This window comes from Otolemur garnettii, unplaced genomic scaffold, assembly GCF_000181295.1.
Source record: "Otolemur garnettii isolate 467f Iridium unplaced genomic scaffold, OtoGar3 scaffold00257, whole genome shotgun sequence".
In the NCBI taxonomy this organism is placed as follows: domain Eukaryota; kingdom Metazoa; phylum Chordata; class Mammalia; order Primates; family Galagidae; genus Otolemur; species Otolemur garnettii.
In genome coordinates this window covers 773,227-785,984 of record NW_003852652.1, presented here as the reverse complement: position 1 = coordinate 785,984, position 12,758 = coordinate 773,227, and the positions used below count along the sequence as shown (strand labels likewise).

The 12,758-nt window shown below is 40.5% G+C and overlaps 1 protein-coding gene and 1 non-coding gene across 5 annotated transcripts in view; one reads left to right on the top strand and one right to left on the bottom strand.

Moving 5' to 3' along the window:
• The window catches only part of MKL2 (MKL1/myocardin like 2), a 214,557-nt gene that overhangs the window by 62,822 nt on the left and 138,977 nt on the right, over positions 1-12,758 (bottom strand). The window lies entirely within an intron of this gene.
• Positions 5,085-5,146, top strand: LOC111722460. The gene has a single exon (XR_002771256.1). It is a non-coding gene; the product is annotated as a U7 small nuclear RNA (small nuclear RNA).

Sequence of the window (12,758 nt, the reverse complement as noted above, 5' to 3'; positions counted from 1 at the left end):
TTGGCTGAGACTCTCTTACCAAGGCCCAGAGGCAATGCTCAGTGTCTCCTCCCTGCAATAAAACCCTGAGGCTTCAAGGCACAGGCCCTTACAGCCCTTGTTTTTCAGGTCGCCTTGGGCTGACTGCAGCGCAGAGAATTCATTCTCTTATCCTTTACTGGATATAGAAATATGTTTTTTGTTTGGTGCCATTAAGGTCACAAAGCTACACTGATATTCCATTTAGAACTGAAGCAACTAACACAAGATTCTGTTACACAAATCAAAAGAAAAATTAAATGAGTCTAAAAGAATACATGCACATTTCTGACATTAATCAATTATACTCTGACACAAACATCTTTTCCCTGATAACTTACAGTTTAGAGAATAGTATGTTCCCACTGTATTTTACAAGAAACAAAAATAACCAAGGGCTGAGCTGTGCATCTGACAGCACCCAAAGGCCTGCACACTCTGACACTGCTGCGACGGTGAATGTCAACGCTCGTCTGCATTTAAGGTGGTCATGTCCAAGGATTAGAGTCCCAAGAAAAGAACAAATGAGAGAAAAGGGTAGAACAGTTCTGCAGTTCGAAGGCTCCTGATTCTGGAGTGTCACAGTCATGCCCAGCAATGAGTCTCTGGCAGCAGTGCCTTGTTTCCTCTCAAGAGGGCACTCAGAAGATAAAAAGAGTGGCCACCCCCACTCAAAACAGACAAAAGAATCACCCAATGTGAGAAAAACATACCAAACACATTTTTTTTGGTGAATACCAACGTGATGACAGCTTGTTGGCCTCCAGGGCCTCCTGACTGTCACCAGTCACTTCAGGGGCCCTCATACTTCCCAGCAGCAGCCCTGTCAGCTTACATGGTCAAACAACCTCTGTAGGTCATACTGCTTGAAGGTAGGTAAGTGCTCTTCCCAGTTAATGCTGTCCATTGCCATTTACCTTTCCCATAAAGCAAGAATGTGGCACTACAAGCATTACTCAAAGCGGCTGTGACCATCAGCCTCCTGGCCTGTTCACTTATGAGCCTGTCTCCTTGGGGTCTTGGTGCTGGAGGGGTTAGAAATCCATGGGAAAGAGTAGCACCAGTAGCTGTGAATGGAAGATTTTTTTTTTCTTAAGACAGTGTCTTAGTCTGTCACTCTTGGTAGAGTGCTGTGGTGTCACAGCTCACAGCAACCTCAGTCTCTTGGGTTCAAGAGATCCTCTTACCTCAGCCTCCCCAATAGATGGAACTATAGGTTCCAACCACAATGCCTGGCTAGTTCTTTTCTATTTAAGTAGAGATGGGGTCTCACCTTTGCTCAGGCTGGTCTTGAATTCCTGAGCTCAAGTGATGTACTCACCTGGCCTCCCAGAGTGCTAGGATTACAGATGTGAGCCAACATGCCCAGCTCAGAAGATCTGTTTTTAAGCAAAGACATTAGGAGGAATATGAATAGAAGAGGAAGCACATTTGCAAGTGACTAGTCATTTTTGTTAAATCTGTTGATCACCCAGCTTTTAGTTTTCACCTACACCAACAGGGGAGTATTGGACACATTATATTGACTATGAGGCATAGTGCCCCAAAAAGAGACTCAGGCACACTGCCATCTGAGGTCAGAATTGAAACACAATTAGGCTGGATGTGGTAGCTCATGCTTATAATCCCAGCACTTTGGGAGGTGGAGGCAGGAGGACTGTGTGAGGCCAGGTGTTTGAGACGAGCCTGAGCAACATGGTGAGATCTCCATCTCTACACAAAACACAAAAATTAGCCAGGCATAGCATATGTATGTAGTCCCAGTTACTTGGGAGGCTAGGCATTAGGATTGCTTGAGGCCTGGAATTTGAGGTTGCCGTGAGCTGTGTTGTCACTGCACACTAGCCTGGATGAAAGATCAACAGCCTGTCTCTGAAAAAAAATCAAAAAACTCCAAACATCCCCCACCCCCACAATTACAGTATTTGTTCATATCAAATATAACCAGTCATTCACAGCTTGAAAAAGACTATTCTAAGAACAACTACTAGTTGCAGAAAGTACTGACCATATAGAGCAGGTTTAATTTTAGGAAACACCAAATTTCCTTTTAGTAGTCATCTTATTAGTAAGTTAGTCACAAGAGAGAGCTGCATCTTAGAGGCAGATCATTCAAGGCCAGGAAGAACACAGCTTAAGTGATGTAGACGGCTTAATTGTCACGCAACACTGGAAGACAGGACTTGGGGAGAATCTGTCAGTGCTCATCCAAGACTGTAAGAGGGTCAAGGCCATGAAAACAGAGACCCCACCGCTTTAATGATCAGAGAGGCATTCATGGCTGTGGGGTCAAAATGCTCTATCAAATTACTCTGGGACCTTCATGGATGAAGCCTGGAGACCTGCTTCCTCCTTTTTCAGCCTCCACACTCAGCCGTGGGTGCTCATATCTGCAAGCAGGGAGAGAAGGCCTAGAGCATCGAGTGGCCCTCAGTGCCCTGCACAGTGTAGCCCTTCAGTCCATGACTAAGCTGGTGTGTGGGCTGATCTCTGGAAAAACTGCCAGTCTGCACGTGTTGACAAGATTTCATTTCTGCAGCTGCAAACCAAAGTCCAGACACTGGCTAAGCACTGCTTTCCTATGGTGGCAGCCGGAGTGGGATGCAGCCCTGGTGGCACAGCTGCCTACAGAGCCAGTCTCCCCAGTAAGGGCCTTGTCTGAAAACTGAACCTGCAGAGCATGCTGCCTGTGGTACTGAGTAGGTGAACTACATGCTCTTGGGTTGGCATCACAGCCTTTTCCACCCTATTTGTAAGCTGACTAATATTCAGTGTCTTCCATGGCATTTTGCAAATAACTGCTTGCAAGAAAAGAACACCCATAAAGCTACAGAATTCTCAAGGGGAAATATAGCTCAAAACACTCAGCGACTGAGTGTCTGCATCTTTTCAGAAAACAAAGGACCCAAGTAATAAGGGAAACAGAATGCACACTACAATTGCTCACATTTGAACCTTTTCAGATGTCTTTATCTGGGAAAAATGTACAAACTAAATCAATCCAACACTTAGTCCTGAGAAGTCCTTATGTTTAAAATTAAGATTTAAAATAGGATTTTAAACGGTGTAAGTTTCTCAAAAAAGGGAGGAGGAGCTGAAATAAATAAAATAAAAAAGCATATCTCAGGCCAGGCCCAGTGGCTCATATCTATAATGCTAGCACTCTGGGAGGCTAAAGTGGGAGGGCTGCTTGGGCTTAAGAGTTTGAGACCAGCCTGGCCAAAAACAAGACCCTCATCTCTACTAAAAATAGAAAAGTTAGGCAGACACAGTGGTGGATGCCTATAGTTTTAGCTATTCAGAAGGCTGAGGCAGGAGAATCACTTGAGTTCAGAAGTTTGAGGTTGCAGTGAGCTACAATGATGCCACTGCACTCTACCAGGGGCGACAGAGTAAGACTCTGTGTTAAACAAAGAAAAAAGGCATTCTCAGTGTATTCTCTGCACAAAACGTTTATTACAAGTTTAGAATTCTATAACAGTTGTATATTTCCACATGCTAAAACTCATAAGAGGAACACAAAAGACTCCCATCAAATCAAAGATACATATGACATCTTTCTTAACCAGCCTGAGTCCAAGGCAAAATACTTTAAAAAAACAAAAACAAAAAACTTCTCACATATCATAACATTGCAAGAGTAACATATGTTCGTTACACAAAATAAGTAAATATTAAAAACAGGAGGAAGAAATTAAAAAAAAACATCAGCAATAATATCATTACCCAAAAGACACAACTACTGTTCCCATACTGGTATATTTCCTGTCTTCTCTCTAAGCAGGCTTTTGATTCTCTGGTATTACATACTGTGATTACTACGCATGTACAATGGTAAACATTCTTACTATAATTTCAGAGGTCACATAAAATGCTGTTAGGTAGATGTGCTGTGGTTCACTAGACATCTCATTTATCACTTTGGGTTGTTGCCAATTTTTATAGCTATAAATAATGCTATGGTGGAATTTTTTTTTTTAGAGACAGAGTCTCACTTTATTGCCCCTGGTAGAGTGCTGTGGAGTCATAGCTCACAGCAACCTCCAACTCCTGGGCTTAGGAGATTCTCTTCCCTCAGCCTCCCGAGTAGCTGGGACTACAGGTATCCACCACAACACCTGGCTATTTTTTGTTGCAGTTTGGCTGGGGCCGGATTTGAACACACCACCCTCGGTATATGGGGCCAATGCCTATTCACTGAGCCACAGGGACCACCCTATGGTGGAATTTTGTATATACAGTTTTATTCCTCATTTCCACTTAATTTCCTTAGTTTAAATTCCTAGAACAAGGAATATCCCCTATGTGATCCATATAAAGCATGATCATAAAGTAATAAGACTGATAAAGAAATCATTCTTTGTATACAAACCATCATCTTCTGAAATTATAGAATAGTAAGCAGACACATGAAAATGTGAACACAGATGACTTTATGTCCATTTCATTGAGATAAAAAATTAATTACTGAATTTTTCCAAGGTTAGGGGTCTTATTATCTCTTCAGGCTAACATTCATTGTTCCCATAATATTTCAATAAGAAATATACACATAATTTAAAAAATTTTACTTAATGTTTGTTGCTCATCCCAACAGATAAAAACAATATTCTGTCAAGAGAAGTATACAACAGAAGTAAAAATTTTGAAGGCTGGGTGTGGTAGCTCACACCTGTAATCCTAGTACTCCGGGAGGCCAAGGCAGTAGATGGCTTGAGTTTAGGAGTTAAGATCTGCCTGAGCAAAATGAGACCTTATCCCTACCCAAAACAGAAAAATTAACTGAGTTTGGTGGTGGCCAGTGCCTGGAGTTCCAGCTACTCAGGAGGCTACAGTAGGAGGATTGCTTGAGCCCAAGAGTTTGAGGTTGCTGTAAGCTGTGAAGCCACTGTACTCTACCACAGGCAACAAAGTGAGACTCTATCTCAAAAAAAAAAAAAAAAAAAAAGCAAAAATTTGATTTTACTCACCATTCAAAAAAGTGAAAGACAGCTGACCTAGGGTAAACTAAAATTCTTAGCACTATAAATATTAACAGTTCAGATCATCAAAAAGTACCTTTTTTTAAGTGCTACAGCTCATTTAGAATTTGGCTAGCAAGTTTTCCAGTTTTTACCAGAAAATCCTATGAGGGGAAAAAAAGTATCTTCTTTTAGTTCCTTTCCTCTGCTTTTAGAACAAAATTTTAAGATTAGTCTCCAATGTAAAAAATCCCATTCTAACATTTTCAGTTACTTTTTGAACTAAGGTATGTCTCTTCTTTGTTTTTATAAATAGAATGTTTGAAATGTTTTCTTAATGTGATGCAATTAAAAGTACCTTTCACTCTAAAAAAAACCATATTATATAACATATAGTGAAGTTTAGAATAAGTTGAATACACCAAAACAAAGCACAGCTTTGGCCCAGAGAGTTGAAGAAGGGACATCTGAGGACTTTATGTTACAAAAACAAGGCAGAAATGGCACTTTTTGGGAAAGAGAATGGCAGGCCCTCATAGATTTCTGCTGTGGGGTATAGAAGAGGGTGTATTAAGGAGAAAGGAGATGAGAAGCTATCTGCAAAAAAGAAAGAGGATCCAACATCTATTAATTAATTACAGGATAACAGCATAAGCTTCAGAATCATGAGGGATGGGGAAACAAACAAACAAACCCAAACCAAAAGACCAGTCAAGTAAGAGCTACATGAAACGGAAAAGAGCCAAGATGAAAAACTAAAGAATACTCTAGGATTTATTATAGAAGTCAATTCCAGGTAATACACAGAGCCTGGCTTCAGTTGTTTATTTTGCAAACAGATGTCAAAATAGCTAAGAGAATGAAGTGGCTGCACTTTGGTAAAAATTTATTATGTACTGTTTAAATGGCAATGGTGGGTGCAGTGGCTCAGGCCTATAATCCTAGCTCTCTGGGAGGCTAAGGCAGGTGGATCCTTTGAGCTCAGGAGTTTGAGATCAACCTGAGCAACATGGAGACCCCATCTCTCCTAAAAATACTAAAGTTAGTTGGGCATCATGGTGGGCACCTGTAGTTCCAGCTACTCAGGAGGCTGAGGCAAGAACATCACTTAAGTCCAGGAGTTTAAGGTTGCTGTGAGCTCCAACACCAGGGTACTCAACCCCAGGTTGACAGAGTGAGACTCTGTCTAAAAGCAAAAATGAAAACAAAAACAAAACACCATTACTGAGAGATCTGATTCTATAAAAACAAGACACTTTAGAAAAACCAATACCTTCGTATTATTTTTGAGCTTAGATACAGCCAAGACTAATTGGCCTTTGCTTGGTCCTTGTTTCAGTGTTTCAACAATCAAAGCAGTTTAGTATAGACAGCTCTTGAGTTACAAACATCAACAGACACACAACTTGCACTTAAAGTACCTGTTCCAATGTATAACAAACCTATAGAACCTATCTTGTTCATAACCCAGGGACTACCTGTAGTCAAATGTAGAATTGTATTAGTTTGATCAAGCAAGGACAGGGACTACCTGTAGTCAAATGTAGAACTGTATCAGTTTGATCAGGCAAGGACAGGGACTACCTGTAGTCAAATGTAGAATTGTATTAGTTTGATCACATCTTTTCTTTTTTGAGACACAGTCTCACTATGATGCTCTTGGTAGAGTGTTATGGCATCACAGCTCACAGCAACCTCAAACTCTTAGGCTCAAGCAATTACCTTGCCTCAGCCTCCCAAGTAGCTGGGACTACAGGTGTCTGCCACTATGCTTGGCTATTTTTTTTTTTTTTTGGCAGTTTTTGGCTGGGGTCAGGTTTGGACCTGCCACCTCCGTATAAGGGGGTGGCGCCCTACTCCTTGAACCACAGGCACCACCCACATCTGGCTATTTTTTTGTTGCAGTTGTCTTTGTTGTTTAGCAGACCGGGGCTGGGTTCAAACCCACCAGCCTTGGTGTATGTGGCTGACACCGTAACCATGATGCTACGGGTGCCAAGCTGACAAACCAGATCTTAAAAAAAGGGCAAAAGCCTGATGAACTACTTTTAGTGTTCCTGAAAAATGGTTACAATGGTGATGACTGTTACCATCGTTCCTACCACTACCATTACTTTAGACATTTGGAAAAGATAACCACTTTCCCCCTGAGATATGAAACTGTAAAGATTTTTAAAAATTTGATTCCACAAAAATTTGTGAATTTCTAGTTCTTTGCTGTTTACTCTGCAGTCCAAGGGGAGGACGTCGCATCATGAAGGGTTTCCTCCTGAGCCTGGGACTCAGAATAGACTACTCCATGTTGCTAATGCCTTGATTTAAGAATCCATGCTTTGTAATATGCTCCTCTATTTATGTGTTAAAATAAAAGCATACATGAATATAAAAAGGGTATTAAAAAGAAAAGTTAAAATCAATCCATCCCACCCTTCTCCCCAAAAGTAACCACTACTAGATTTCTATGGCTCTCAAAAATATGTGAATATTTCTGCAATATTATATATAAAATATGCAAAGGAAATATACAGGTAGGATCACATTTTTCATATAGTTTGATAATTTGCTTATAAAATAGCAGAATTTAGCTCTTTTTTGTTTTGAGACAGAGTCTCACTATGTTGCCCTCAGCAGAGTGCCATGGCGTCACAGCTTACAGCAAGCTCAAACTCTTGGGCTCAAGTGATTCTCTTGCCTCAGTCCCCCAAGCAGCTGGGACTATAGGTGCCCACCACTACACCCGAATAGTTTTTCTATTTTTAGTAGAGATGGGGTCTTGATCTTCCTCAGGCTGGTCTCGAACTTCTGAGCTCAAGCAGTCCTCCTGTCTTGGCCTCCCAGAGCACTATGATTACAGGTGTGAGCTATTGCACCCAGCCCCAGCCCTTTCTTCTTAACGGCCTTACCTAACATGTGAATGTATTAATTATATACACTATGTTACCAGATTTTTTGCTATTATGAACAATGCTACAATGAATATCCTTTTTTATTTCAGGGGCATCCTTTGTTGATATATCTCTAGATTAAATTTCTAATAGAATGCGCACTTAAAATTTTGATAGGGTTACTTTGCCATCCAAGTGGTTAGAACAATCTGTAGTATCCTTTTCATTCCTACCCTTGGTCACAATTATACATCATCATGTTTTAAGATAATTGTAAATTCAGAAACTAAGATCGCCTCCTCTGACCTAAGGGGACTGATGACATCATGCCACATAACAGTAAAACTTCATATAACTAATAAACAGAGAACATAAGATATCAAAAAAATTTGTGAGGGTGGTGGGTCTATATCTGTGACTCACTGGGCAGATACTCACTGGGTAGTTGTCAGAAATTCAGGGCTCCGAGGTCACTCTATTCAGGCTCTGCCGAGTGGTGTCTGGGAGCACAGGGCTCTGCCCCCAACACTGGAGACAGAGGTGGGCTTGTGTCTGTGTCTGCATATTCCTACCACTTTCCAGAGTCCTGTCTCCTAGGGAGACAAACTATGTAGGAAACATATCTAGTTGCTAAACATTCATGTTAAAGGATGATTTTCATAAAACTAATCATTATTTCCTAAGAAATAAATAAAAGATATTCAGGGTAAGCTTTCTCTTAGAAACCACGGATTTATTTATAAATTTGGTAGAATTTTTTCTGATATTTTAGCATGAATCCCTTGAGCAAAGGACTTATTTCTTTTTCCTCAAGTCCAACGTGACTGAGAGATGTAACAAAAAGATTTGAGATATTTTTAAAATAAAATCAGTGGTGTATGGTAAGGGGTTAGATGCTGGGTTTCAAGGAAAAGGAGTCAGAAAGGTAATTCCCAGCATGAGGAATTCAGGCTTGAGCACCTGAGCAGTTCATTTACTGTGGAAGGAACATGCACCAGCCACTAGGAAGCTTGGTTCTGGACACGTCTGAAGGGCACTGGACATGTCAGAATGGCAGTCGGCTACCTGGGTCCAGATTTCAGAAAATCTTGGCGGGAGACTGGAATTTGGAAGTTGTCAGTTGCATAGCATTTGAAGCTATGGGAGTTTGCTGAGGTAGAGAATATATAACACCTAGAAAGGGTAAAAGAAGCCTAGGGTTGCATTCTGAAGAAACCCAACAATTAGAAGCCCGTTTCTGAGTCAGAGAAGATCCAACAAGGAAAATCAGAACAAGCTGCCTCAGAAGGCAGAAGAACAGGAGAACGTGCATACAAGCGTCTCAGAAGAGGGTACGGCTGACTAGGTCAAGTGCTGCTGCTTTAATACAAGCCTGAGCTACTTCTGTAGAGTGAGGGCTGGAGGCCGGTCTGGGGAGGTTAAGGACTACAGGAGGGCAGGCGTGTGAATGCCCTGGATCAAGATGCTGCCCATGAAAGGCAGGAGAGAAAGTGAGGCCTGAGGGCTGTGGAACTTCAAGTAGGAAGAAAATGTAAACAAGTTTGTAACAGATGAAGAACAACAGAGGGCAGGGTGGGTAGGGAAGGAACGGAGATGAATATAAGGGAGAGAATGAACAAGAGAGTAAGAGACAGCAGGTTCCCTGGTGGCAGGAGAGAGGGGACAGACGTGCCCAACACAGAAGCACAGCCTCCTCCATCACCCAGAAGGACAATGAGGACTGGCTCCTGCCCCAGGGGGCTTTATCGCTTTGGTCTGGGACATCCGGGCAGTTCCCTGATGATGGCTTTTATTTTCTTAAACAAGTAGGAAGAAAGGTCATCTGTTCTAAGTAAGATGGATAAAGGAAAAATTAGTTTTGAGGCCAGTGAAGGAAATTGTGAGGAGTAAGTTGAAAAGAGAAATATGGTTATACATTACTAAAATGCTTCAACTAACAAAGGCTGCCTCAGGGAAGCTGGTTTGGGAACTATCTGTCAAGTCATTTACTGGCTCTGAACTACATCATTTCTATCAGAGAAAAAGACCACAAGATAAAAATTAGAACATTTAGCAGTTCTTCTGAAAGAAGTTCTTTTTAAAATTATATAAAAATTTAGCTGACAATAACTGCAACCCAGCATTCTATTCTAGGTGAAATAAAAAGAAATGAAAACAAGTACTCAAATAAATATGTTGAACACAGATACTCACAGGAACACTAGTCACAAAAGGCAGAAACAGCCTGAATGTCATCCACAGATGACTATAAACACACGGTGGTTTATCTATACCAGGGACTATTCTTCAGCCACAACAAGGAATTGAGTCTAGATACACATGACGTGGATGAAGCCAAAAACACTGTGAGTCAAAGAAGCCAGACACAAAAGGTCTCATTTACCTGAAATACCCAGAACTGGTGAACAGAAAGACACAGGGGCAGAAAGGCGGCTGCCAGGCACTAGGGGCAAAGGGGCAGGGGAGGAATTGTTTAAAGGCCCATTTTATGTTATGTGAATTTCACCTCAATAATTTAAAAAGAAACAGAACTCATCAGATCTTAAGGAACTGATTTCTCAATGATCGAATTTCTTAACTTCCCAACCATTCCTAGCTTGTCCCTTCTCACCACTGTAATTTCATTAACTATTCATGGTGACTTGATATTTTAATAATTTGATAACTACAATAACAGCTATATTATATATTCCCCATCACACTGAATTCTGTGTATTTTTTGCCTGTTTCCACTCATCCTTATATTTCTAGCACCTTCCACAATATTTACCCATATAGAGAAGTTTTAATAAATGCATCTTCCTTAATTTCATATGGTATACTTGGACTATATAACGTGGTTATTATTTTCGAAGAAAAAAGAGTACTATGCCACATTTAAGGATAAATTACCAAAACATTTTCTATGGGCAAGTGATTATCGTGGGGCAAAATCAATACTGTTTCACTCCACTACGTGAATTTGGGGCTTGGGCTTATTTTTGAATTGCTGTTAGTGGTGGGAATAGAAAACAAAATATAATTACGTTGTTTTGAAGGATAAAAGAAGACTAAGAAGGGAGACTGTGGGCAGAGAAGACAACCATGAAAAAGTAGAAGATACTAATGTTCTGCATTTCTATTTATAATTAATGTGGAATTCATGTTGCACTAAAGAAGCACTTAAAATACTCTCATAAATGATAAAATGTAGCAACAACCAAAGATAACAGATTTTTGGTTATATTTTCAGGGGCATAATTTGCCAATTATAAAATAAGGTTCTGGGCTGGGTGCAGTGGCTCATGCCTGTAATTCCGGAACTCTGGGAGGTAAGGCAGGTGGATTGCTTGAGCTCAGGAGTTAAGAGACCAGCCTGAGCAAGAGTGAGACCCCTTAACTAAAAAACAGCTGGGTGTGGCAGCAGGTGCCTATAGTCCCAGCTACTTGGGAGACCAAGCCAAGAGGATCACGTGAGCCCAGGAATTGGAGGTTGCTGTGAGCCATGATGCCATGGCACTCTACCCCAGGGCGACTGAGTGAGACTCTATCTCCAAAAAAACGAATGAATGAATAAATAAAATAAAACAAAATAAGGTTCTTCTTCAAGTAAATTTTAAAAACAGAATTCAGAGAGGCCAGAAGTGGTTTGTCTAATAAGAGCAGTGCTATCTGCACTGATTAAACTTCCATCACCACTTCCTGCCTGAAACAAATGCAGAGTTAGTCAGTGTGAACATAACCTAACCCCAGACACTACAAACAGCAAACAGCATTTTGATTGGGAATTTTTAACTATTTCCTGATTAAAAAGGGAACAACATCACGTTAACCAAAAAATAGTGCAAATTAGTGTTTGAAAAAAGTCAGGCCTTCGACTAAGTGGAAATAAGGCCATTCATTCCAATATGAGGACATCTAGAAGTTCAGGCATAGACCCAGGAAGACCTGTGGGCCAAAAATTAATTGTTTGAAAAACAAATCAAACATTTTTTTTAACATCTTTGCATTACTGGTGGTTAAGCAGTTAAGCAGATGGTTTTGCTTTTGAAATGCCTGTTATTTGTGTTATATTTCCATGTATCTACCACGTTTTAACCAAATGAGACTGGTATACGAGGCTGGGGGAGTGGAGAAGAGGCAGCTGGCACAGACTGCTGAATTCTAAACCACTGTCCCTTGCCACAATCTAAAATGTAACATTTACCCTCGGTTAGAAATTAAAGAGAATGAATGAAGTAAAAACTAAAATGCTAACAGAACTGCTATTATTCCTAGCTCACACGCTGTAGGCTTCCTACATTAATCTGCAGCATGAGGTCAGGAAGACAATGTTTTCAACACTCAGCCTTGGAAATTTACAGGAGCTTTGATAAGTCTCTGGTTGGCTGCTGCTTCTGTTGCCATGGAAACAGACTGCTAAAAATGGGGCATGTTTCTTTAAACTGATCATACCTTCACACAAATTCCCTTCTTTTTGTCAAAAGTTGGAATGAATTTAAAGCATGCTTCTCGTGGTATGACAGTCTGATGTCAAGCCAGACTGGTAAGGAATGGCAGAGACAGCATTAGCCTGTGGCAGATATACATAAAGACCTCATTAATAGATGCATTAAAGAAATCTCATTTGGTTAAAAAGTGATGGGAATAAAGCACAGTGGGATAAGTGAAACCATAACACAAATAACAGGCATTACAAAGGCAAAATCATCCACTTAACTGTCAGGAATGCAGAGACTTTAAACTAATACTTGATTTGTTTTTTAAACAATTTTTAACCCGCAGGATCATGCTGGTTCTATACTTGATCTTCTAGATTTCTTACCCTTATGGTTCCAAGAGAAGATAATGTTTATTTTTTCTTATTTGGAGACAATAAAAAATTGTGCATTCCATCATTGTATTACAACTTCTG